Raw genomic sequence first — 11395 nt, 5'->3', positions numbered from 1 at the left:
TTGAGCCACTTTTGAGCCACAAAATTTGAGTTACAAGACATTTTCCTAATTTAATTAACAGCTAGACTATGGATTTAAAATTATCGTAGTTATTGTTTATACTTTGATGAAATGAATCTTAAGAGGATATTCATTAATTATTCATTAATTAAGAAAATCCTGTCATATAGTTATACATATATTCCATTAGCAGACACTTGAGTAACTTTTAATTTTTTGTTTTTTTTTTTGATTTTTTAGAATGAGTTTTGAATTTTTTGACAGAGATTTGTGGTGGGAGTTACAAGTTTGAATAATTTAATTAATAGCTAAAAAATAGATGAAAATTACCGAGATTATTGTTTATCTTACAGGAAAGAAATTTTGAGATGATGGAGAGATTTATATCTACTCCAATCAAGAATAAAGTAATATTTATTAATAGATTAATAGTTAAGACGATCATGTCATATAATTAATCTAATATTATACAATTGTAGTTCCCCTTGGGAAGTTGGTTTGTGGGTTTTTTTTACTAAAATAGCCAGAAAAATAAAATAGGTTTTTTAGTCCAATAAGGTAAAACATTATATTCAACTCATAATCATTACATTCTTTCTCTCATAAAAAAGTCAAAAGCCCTTCCTAAACCAGATTTTTTAGTCTCAAGTTAAAATAGTCAAAAAAATCAAAAAGCCAACCCACTTCCCAACGGAGCTTGTATTTGTATCCTATACATATTTTCCATTATACAAAACATACAACTCACTCTAATTTGAAACTGTCACACAATTTTAATAAATTTTTTCTTTCAATTTATTTAAATTATTTATACTATATAAAACTATGTGTTGAATCTGTACCAAATCTCTTGACAAGATTCCGCCATGCATGGAAACTGAGACCATAGCAACAAAGAACAATCTAACATAATGAAAAACTTTTGAAAAATAACAAATAAACAAAATAGGCTACAAATAACTACCACAAAATTTGGGAAGTTTGTTTTTGATTTTTTTTCACTAAAAGTCAAATTGGTTACAAAATTAAAAAAAACAAATCCGAATAAAATATCAAATCAAATCTCATAATCATTACATTTTTTCTCTCACAAACATTACATTCAACTATAAAAAAACCTAACTATCTTTCCAAATACAAAAAAAAAAATTCTCCAATAATATCTTATAACTAAAAAAACCTATAAAAAAATTCACCCCCCAAACACCCACAAAGTATATCTGGACTCCTTTGGCTTTTCTTTTTCCATTTTTTTCAAGATATATGTGCATTGTGCATTGTGTCTCAGATCATTTTTTGGTTCCTTCAAATTAGAACCTATTCCTAAATTCCCAAACTTGGCATATTTATTTGTTTAGGGAAAATGAAAAAGAAAATTTTGGCTTGGCCATAAAAATTAAATATTGGGTGGTCCATTTCCTTTAGTGAAATGTGCATTGCATGGATCTGAAAAGATGGCAGAAATGCAGAGGTTGGCTACTCTTTAAAAACCAGACATTTACATAACTGGATGATCATCTTGACTACCCTAGCCTATAGGCTGCTCAAAATTTCAATTCCTTTCTTCTGTCTTGTATTTTCTTTCCGTTTTCCACCTCTTTTCCCCGCTCATCTTTTTGGCTAGACAGTTTACAGAGGACATAACCCAATTCAACCATGTTGGAATTTTGGATAGTCAAAAAAAAATGAAAAGTTCATTGGTGGGTCCTACTAATTTCTTCCAAGCCCCAACCATCTGTTATTACACTGTTCATTTTTTATTAGAACAATTTTATAGAAAACGAGTGAATTTTCTCTAGTTTACACATTAAATTGATGATATACTCTATTTTCAAATTCTTAAATGTCGCCGACTGTTTAAAAAATAAAAATGATAAAATTAAGGGAGTTTTTTTGATAAATTATTTTTCTAAGAGTTTTATTCCATCCAACTCATATTCTTTTTGACTATTCCATTAGGTCCTATTTGAAGTAAGAAGACCAAAATATCATTTTCATCTACTTATGTTCCATTTAGTCCACATTATTTTCTTATGTTTCAATAAGTCCTATGGGTGACATAATTACCAAAATACCCCTAATGTGAATGTTTTCACACTGTCAATGTGAATGTTCACACCGTCGATGTGAATGTTCCTATTTGAAGTAAGAAGACCAAAATACCATTTTCATCTACTTATGTTCCATTTAGTCTAAATTATTTTCTTATGTTTCAATAAGTCCTATGGGTGACATAATTACCAAAATACTCCTAATGTGAATGTTCACATCCTATGGGTGACATAATTATCAAAATACCCCTACTATGAATGTTCACATCGTCAATGTGAATGTTCACACTGTCAATGTAAATGTTCACATCGTCAATGTGAATGTTCATGTCATCAATGTGTAGGGGCTCGGCCCAACCCTTGTAAAGCCTCGTGGGTGCTTGCCAAAATTCGGGCGGGGCCGGACCGGCCCACGGGCCAAAAAATTAGACCTAGACCTAGGCCTAGGCCCTAACTCTGCCACAAAGGTATTCAAGCTTTAGGTGCCCCGGTGGGTCGAGCCAAGGGGCTTGGGCCTAGACTTGGGCTTGGGTGAGCCTCGTCATTTTTTTTAATTCTTTTTAATTTTTTCTCCCAAAATTTTATTATTTTCCACAAAAAAGACACTGGGCCTCTGGCGGGCCAGGCCTCAGGCCAAGCCTTAAATGGGCCTTATGCGGGCCGAGCTTCAAAGTGATGGCTCAGGTCCTAGCCCAAGTTCTCAGGCTGGGCACGGGCCTGGGCCCAAACGAGCTTGCCCCAGGCCGCGGGAGAGCTTCGGGTGGCCCACGGGCCGTGGGCCAATTTTACACTCCTATCAATGTGAATATTAACATGTCAATGTGAATATTAACATTCACATTGTCAACAGGTCGAACCCGCTCCGGGCCGCGGGCCAATTTTACACTCCTATCAATGTTGATGTTAACATGTCAATGTGAATATTCACATTGTAAACGGGCCGGACCCGCGAGCGGGTTTCGGGCCGCGGGTCAATTTTACACTCCTATCAACGTGAATGTTAATATGTTAATGTGAATATTCACATTGTCAACGGGCCGGGCCGGGCCCGCCTCGGGCAGCCCACGGGTCGCGGACGGGTTTCAGGTCGCCCACGGGCCGCGGGCCAATTTTACACTTCTATCAATGTGAATGTGAATATGTCAATGTGAATATTTACAATGTCAACGGACCGGGCTTGCCCCGGCCTAGGGGGAGCTTCGGACCGCCCACGAGCCATGGGCCAATGTTACATTCTTACCAATGTAAATGTTAAAATATGAATATTTACAGCCCGCCCCGTCTCGGGCAACGGGCGGGCTTCGGGCTGCCCACGGGCCGCGGGTCAATTTTACACTCCTATCAATGTGAATGTTAATATGTCAATGTGAATATTCACATTGTAAACAGGCCGGGCCCGCGAGCGGGTTTCGGGCCGCCCACAGGCCGCGGGCCAATTTTATACTCCTATCAATGTGAATGTTAGCTTGTCAATGTAAATATTCACATTGTAAATGGGCCGGGCCCGCGGGCAGGTTTCGGGCCGGCTACGGGCCGTGGGTCAATTTTACACTCCTATCAACGTGAACGTTAATATTTTAATGTGAATATTCACATTGTCAACGGGTCGGGCCAGGCCAGCCCCGGGCAGCCCACGAGCCGCGGGCCAATTTTACACTTCTATCAATGTAATTGTTAACATGTCAATGTGAATATTCACATTGACAATATAAATATTCACATTGTCAACGAACCGGACCCGCCCCGGCTCGAGGGCGAGTTTCGGACCGCCCACGGGCCACAGGCCAATTTTACATTCTTACCAATGTGAATGTTAAAATATGAATATTTGTAGCTCGCCCCGCCCCAGCCAACGGGCGGGCTTCGGGCCGCCCACGGGCCGCGGGCCAATTTTACATTCCTATCAATGTGAATGTTAACATGTCAATGTGAATATTCACACTGTAAACGGGTTGGGTCGGGCCCGCGAGCGGGTTTCGGACCGCCTACGGGTCGCGGGTCAATTTTACACTCCTATCAACGTGAATGTTAATATGTTAATGTGAATATTCACATTGTCAACGGGCCGGGTCGGACCTGCCCCAGGCAGCCCACGGGCCACGGGCGGGTTTCAGGCCGCCCACGGGCCGCAGGCCAATTTTACACTTCTATCAATGTGAATATTCACATTGTTAACGAACCGGGCCCGCCCCGAGGGCGATCTTCGGACCGCTCACGGGCTCATGGTCTAATTTTACATTCTTACCAATGTGAATGTTAAAATATGAATATTTACATCATAAAATTGCTAACCGTTCAAAAAATATTTGTAAGGGTATCAAAATTAAATATAAGGGCATAAGAGTCTAAAAAAAGAGTGTAAATCAAGAAAAATGACTTTATGGAATAAAACTATACATATATGGGACTAAATGGGTTAATAAATTTCTTCATGGACTTTTTAGGTTAAAACACTTTTAAATGGGATTTATCAATAAAAATCCCTAAAATTAAGTGATTAAGACTATCAAATCAAATTGATTTTTCTATAGGTAATTTAGACATAAAGGCCTATAAGATAATCGGCTGTATAGATTGTTGGAAAATTTTGGTTTTATAAAGCTTATTTTGGGTCAACTTTGAGCCCAAGATTGAGTGGGCTCCGAATGTCTTTTGGGGCAAGTCCAAAGAGGTGACGTGTTCCTTGTCGTATGACAAGTCACACGGTGAAGACGGTTCGTCAAAACCATTTATGCGTGAATGGGAAGTTGTCACGACCCAAACCCGCCCCTATGGGTTTAGCACCGTAACCGGCCAATAATCCGAGATTACCGAAGGCCTGCTTAACAGTAATACAGTAATACAGAGTACAGGGACTGGCGAAAGCCAATACAGTAAATAAACAATGCCCAATGAACTGTGACAGTCTGTATGCAAAAAGACTTCTCATTCAAATATATATACAGTCAGGCAAAATAGTATGTACAAATATACAATCATTCAGGGACCTAATCCCTATTAAACAGTACAGTACAGTAACAGTACATTCTATTCAGTTCTCAAAACAGTACAGAATGAGAGAATAAAAAGACCCCTAAGCCAAAGCATGGCAGGTTTGGAACCTCGCGTTGAGGCACATAGGTTGGCTCGACAAAACTGGAGTTTACCCTGACGCTTCTAGCTGCGGTCTGGTGCCTGTACACCTACATATATATATGAGCAGTGAGCTAAAGCCCAGTGAATAACATAATGCGTAAAGGGGTTAGGAATGAATGTCCTTACAGTAATGAAAACAGTTCATTGATTCAGTATTTCAGTCATTCAGTCAGTACAGTCATATGTGGTACATCCATTAGCATAATAGTACTGTAAACAGTAGGTCTTAAAAGACCGAACAGTAGTGATGGCCATCAGTCAGTAAACAGTAGTGGTTCTAACAAGGGAACCGACAGAGATCTCTGTAACAGTAATAGTAAACAGTAGGTGCCAAGGATGCCACAATACAGTTCAATATACAGGACATACATTCATTCAATTAACAGTATTCAATTCAGAAACAGTACAGTTCAGTTGTTCAGAAAATAATCATTTTTTAACATATCTTTACACAATTGTTACTCACAGAGTTCTGGGCTACAGTAAACTAGAGCGCGTCTCCCCAGTCGCCAACCCTACACAGTTAACAGATTGAACACACGCTAAGCTACACAGTTGGGAAAGATAACAGCTTAATCCCTAATGCCTCGGTGTGTTTCTACATCTACATCCTCAAAAAGATGTCTTAAACTAGGTCTAATCATGCCTAGGATGAGATGAGGATGCAAAGATGCATTTTAAAAGCATTTCCAGAATTTTCAGAAAACAGGGGTCACGCTCGAGCGTAGATTACTCCGCTCGAGCGGATATGCAGACAAAGGTTTCCGCTCGAGCGTAGACTTACCCGCTCGAGCGTTCTGCAAAACAGTCAAAAGTGCTGGAAAGGCGAAAATCACGCTCGATTGGGCGCTCGACACCCGCTCGAGCATTAGACACAATGTCTCGCTCGAGCGTCAATTAATCATGCTCGAGCGGACTTCAAAACAGAACAAAAATACTGGGAGCATGATTTCCACGCTCGAGCGCCAGTCACCCCGCTAGAGCGTGAGTCCAGATTCTGAAAATTCCAGATTTGAACCTCAAGCTCAAAACCAAGTTTTCAAACCATAAATTCGATCCTCTTGGGCCAATTTTCCAGAAAACACATCAAAACTCATACTTTAACGTGATTCAAAGCTCAATTTGCAAAATCAAAGCCCAAGGGTGTTTCAAATAAACTCGATTTGAAACCAATTTTCATGAACAATATTTCAAACATGACATGCATGAGTGTAACTCAATTCAAAACTTCAATTTCATGCTCTAGTGAGCCAATTCTTCCAAGGACAAGATGAAATCATGGACTTAAACACAATATGAACATGCATGTAACATTTTACCATGAAATCAACTCACAACTCAACAATTCAAACATGCATGCATGGAATGAGCTTCAATTTGACATGCTAGGACTAGAACATAACTCAATTCATCAATTTAGACATGAACAATGCAAGAATCCACTTAAACACAACAATGAGAGGTTGAATTCCTCACCTAGAGCTTCAATTACAAGTATAGAAGTCCAATTAGGCAATTCTCCTATGATCCCTTCAAGTCTTCCAAGCCAATTCTCTAGAACAATTCAACTCTCCCTCACTCTCTTCCTTGGTCGGTTGAAGGAAACAAAAAGGCTGATGAGGTGTGTTTGATACAAAGGAATGAGTCTCAAGAGTGCTAAGCTAGTGGTCCACTAGTGGTGGCAAAATGGTGAATAAGGCCAACTATGCAATTAAGCTCACTTTAATCTAATTTAATCATACCTAATCAGTTTTCAGGTAAATATACCATAAAATCCTATAAATTATGAGGATCATGAAACATTAATCGATTTCCGATTCGGCCGCCGATAAGGCCTTCAATTAGCAGTTCAAACATAAAAATACAAACAGATAATCAAACAATCAAACAGATAGACATACAATTGAACAGATATACTCAGTCAATTCAGTTTCAATTTCAGTCAGTCAGTTCAGTAGTTTATTCAGTTCACTTATCAGTCACAATCAGTTCAGTTTAACGGTAATCAGTAGTTTATCGGTAAATAGTAGCGAGGGTTGTTACAGAAGTTGACATCGTTTTTAGGTTCGTGGAATGAATAATTAAAGAAGTAAATGTGGATTTCTTTGAAATGGGTTGTCCCATATTGAAACTTTAAGAGAGCTTGTGTATATATATAAACTCTAGACTACAACACTTGGGTTGAGCCTCAAGGGGCACCCCAGGTTTGTAGAAGGGAAGAGTTATGGACAAAGTGAACCTTAGCCCAAACCACCACACACGCGCACACCATCGCCAGCCGAGCCATGCCTGGGGCGGGTCTCATATTAATTTATTGGACAAAATTTATTTGAATTTTTAATAAAATAAAATTCAAATTTTGTACCAAAAATTGAATTTATTTTCTGTCCATTTCTAGTCCGAAATTCAAACAGATTAAACAGTTCAAAACTGTTTGAACCCCGAACAGATTCAGTTCCAGCCAGATAGATTTAAATCTGTCCAGCAGTTACCAACAGATAAAAACTACTGGGCAGTTATCTGTTGCACCTGTCCAATTCAAAAACTCATATGTTCACTTCAAATTTTGCACCTGTGCAGGTCTATAAAACCAAATTTGGTCCAACAGATTTCAGATCCGAAAAATTGACAGAAAAAATTCCTTTTTTTTGCTTTCCTATTTTTCTTCTTTGCATTTATAATCTTCATTCTAGTTTTAGAGAAAATTAAAGAGAGTATTAGAACACAAGGTTCTAGTTCGCCAGTCAAATTTGTTTGGAGTGCTACTATAAATTTGTGAAGATCATTGTATCCTGGGAGATAGACGCCACTCAAATGTAAGCACCGTGGCGGGGCGAATCTGTCTTAAGGACAGAGTGTCACACACTCGACTTGGTCTTTTATTTTTCATTCGGTTCGATGAATAAATGCGGTACGTTATTTATTTATTTGTTTATTTTTATTTCAATTTATTTTATTTACACAGAAAATTGTTCCAACATAGATCACAAGAGCAAAACTCATAATTGTTCCCATGATGGCAAACAATACCCTCCAATCTAAAACAGTGCATTGGAGATAATCCATTTTTTCCTCTTATACTCACATTATGATGCTCTCTTATATTTTATTTCTTTGAATTATTTTTCTCAAACAAGATAAAAGGATAACTCACTCTTTATCCTCTCCTCTCATCTAACACTATACTGTTGCAGACATATCACTGCAAGAAATTCGACTTTTAGCGGCGTTTCAAAAACGCCGCTATAGGCTTGAAAAACGCCACAATAGAATTTTGCGACGTTTAATATTTTCGTCGAAGATACGGCCGTCGCAATAGCTTGGCAGCGTTTCAAAAGCGTCGCTAAAAACATATGATGGCGTTTTTTAAAACGTCACAAAAACTTTAACAACCACTTACTTTTTCGTTAATGATGTAATGGTGACATCATTCAGTGACGTTTTTTAAAAAAACGCCATCTATTTTCATTTTTAATCCTTGCCACTGCTGCGATGTCATGATGACATCATTTAGTGGGATTTTTTTTCAAAAAGATGTCTTTTTTATTTTTTTAAGAACACAACCCAATTAATTGAGAATTTCACTAGGAATAGAAATTGAAAATTAACTGAGAATTTATATAAATTTAACTAGGAACAGAGATTGAGAATTAACTAATAATTAATATAAAAGAACATAGATTGGCTCAAATTTGAATTACAATGCCAAATTAAAGATCATAAAAATTCTAGTTCATCTCCTTGGAGATTTAACCCTACAACTTTCCAAATCTCAATCATATACTGTCAAACAGTTTGAATTTTCTTCAAATCAGCCCTTCATGGTTGCCATGTTGTTGTTTAGTGCAAACCTATGGTCAGAATCTCCATTTTCTCCATGAGAATACTGATCAAGTCTGCTTGTACCTACACCACATACAATCTTTATAAAATTAAACAAGGAAGAAATTGGTTACCAATAGGAACCATCTGAAATGAACAAGCAACACGCTTGAAATCCTCCAAGAAATACCCACAAGGCAACTTCCCCGTAGCATCTATATCACCCTTGATATATTCCGTTCCCAAAAATGGCACACCACCTGCATTCATTAGAAGTTTACATTATCTGCATCCTTACATAAAACAAGATGCTTGAATGCAATTCACATAAGAGAAATAGAATTTTATTCAAAACGGAAAATCAAAGGCAAAATTTTGTCAATTATTACAAACATCTAGTAATTTTCCATGCAGGAAAACTGCTTAATAGATGACATAATTTCGGCAATCAGCAATCAGCTATAATGCCAAAATAGTAATAAATCAGATCCACAGACCTGTAATTTTGTCAAGTGAGACCGAAGGGTAGGTACTTAAGAATACATCACGATTCTACATCAGATCTTCAGCAACATTACCATCATTGACAGATGTCAACTCCTTTTCAATTATTTGTGGATGTCCATTCTGTAAGTTTCCAAGTAGCATGATAAATATTCAAAAGATTACTTGACAATTTGGGAGAAAGCAATGTTCAGAAATAAAATGATTTTGCAAGTTCCTGGTTGATTTCCCTATTTACCTATTTGAATAACTGTCCAAAAAAACCTAGTTTACATATAGATACGACACACTTCTCTTTTATGAGAAGTAAGAAGAAAAAGGAAAGAAAATAAAAGAAGATAAATACAGTAAAAAATGTGCACAGTGAAAAAAAATGAATCTTAGCAAGAAACAACAAACTTTTCAAGATTATTTACACAGGCTTAGCACTGAAATGTAAGAATTGATCAACCATCATCTAAGGTGAATTCAAATGTCAATTTTCTCTCTGCACTACAAATATGAACATGATGGGAAAAGAAAACCCATCCATCAAAAGACAAACTTGAAAACAAAAAGGATAGACAAAAAAAAGATAATGCATTCTGAAGCCGCTTTGTGAAATTCTAGTGCTGATTCAATAGTGTCAACTCTATAATGGCTTCTATAAAAGACGAAGCCATTTAACCAAGCAAAATATCTTCTGATGTAATGTTGGCAACAGGGAAAGTCTTTTGACAAGGTAATGATACACAAACATGATTTACATGTATTCATTTATTTGAAATTAAAAAGCCTGTCACTACGAATCAAAATTGCAACTCTGCATGACTTTTCTGCATAAAAAATTTGTATGTTTAGCATTTCCTTTTTGGCAGGACAAGACTAGGAATCATACATAGCACACAGGAGGCCTAAAGTTTAATGAGGGTCTATATCAATTATCATATTCAACTAAATATAAGCATAGTTCACTTGGCTATACACAAATTACCCAACCCCTGTACATAAGAGATAAATAAAAGTGACTGGTTCTATATCCGGTGGTTCAAACAATCACAAAGAGTGAATCAACACAAGGAACTGATTTGGCCTGATAAAATTCCATCCAGTTAAGGTCTCCATGATCCCAAGAAGTAAATTCATGTTTACACAGAACGTCAATTTTTTTTTTTTATAGTCAAACAGAACAACACTTAAAACAATTCATTTATAAGTCATAATCAGATAACTAATAATTAAATAAATAGTTTGTCCAGCCTGTAGAAAAAAGCATTTATAATGCAAATGCATTCACTAGCTCTAGCAAATATGACCACTCTTGCAAAATCATTGATATGTTGAGCAATACCTATCCTCCAGGCATTAAACTGTCTACAATAGACTCCACTAAAGGCTTTTGCAAAACCCTTCTTTTATGATACTTTTTCTTGAAATGAGGGTCTGGACACTGCAAAAATAACATACCAATAATTATAAGTTTTAATTTAAACAACAACCATACAATCTAACCATTAAAGAAAATCCTTCCTACATGAAAATGTGAAAAGCATTTCTCATAGAATGTTCCAGTACAAGAAGGGGACTCACCGGGATGGAAACTAACATCAAGGGTCCTGGGTATGACTATAAATGAATTGTTTAAACCATGCAATTATACATTAACTCAATCAGAAGAATTCTCAACAGGATTTGATAACCAAGGAATCTGTCCCCATACTTTCTTCCGTATTTCAAGTCCCAAATAATTCTTCGATTCCAGATTTCTTTTTGCAAGCCACATAAGAAATCTGCCACTACTTGGAATTTTTTATGTCCTTAGAGCAATTCAAGAAACAAGTTTGCATACTTCTCAGTCCATAAATTAAATCTAACCTCAGAAAATGAGGATTAACAATAATTTG

This window comes from Camellia sinensis, chromosome 3, assembly GCF_055761805.1.
Source record: "Camellia sinensis isolate YWXY chromosome 3, ASM5576180v1, whole genome shotgun sequence".
Taxonomy (NCBI): Eukaryota; Viridiplantae; Streptophyta; class Magnoliopsida; order Ericales; family Theaceae; genus Camellia; species Camellia sinensis.
The sequence above is the reverse complement of the archived record's forward strand: the minus strand, read 5'-3'. Positions refer to the sequence as shown.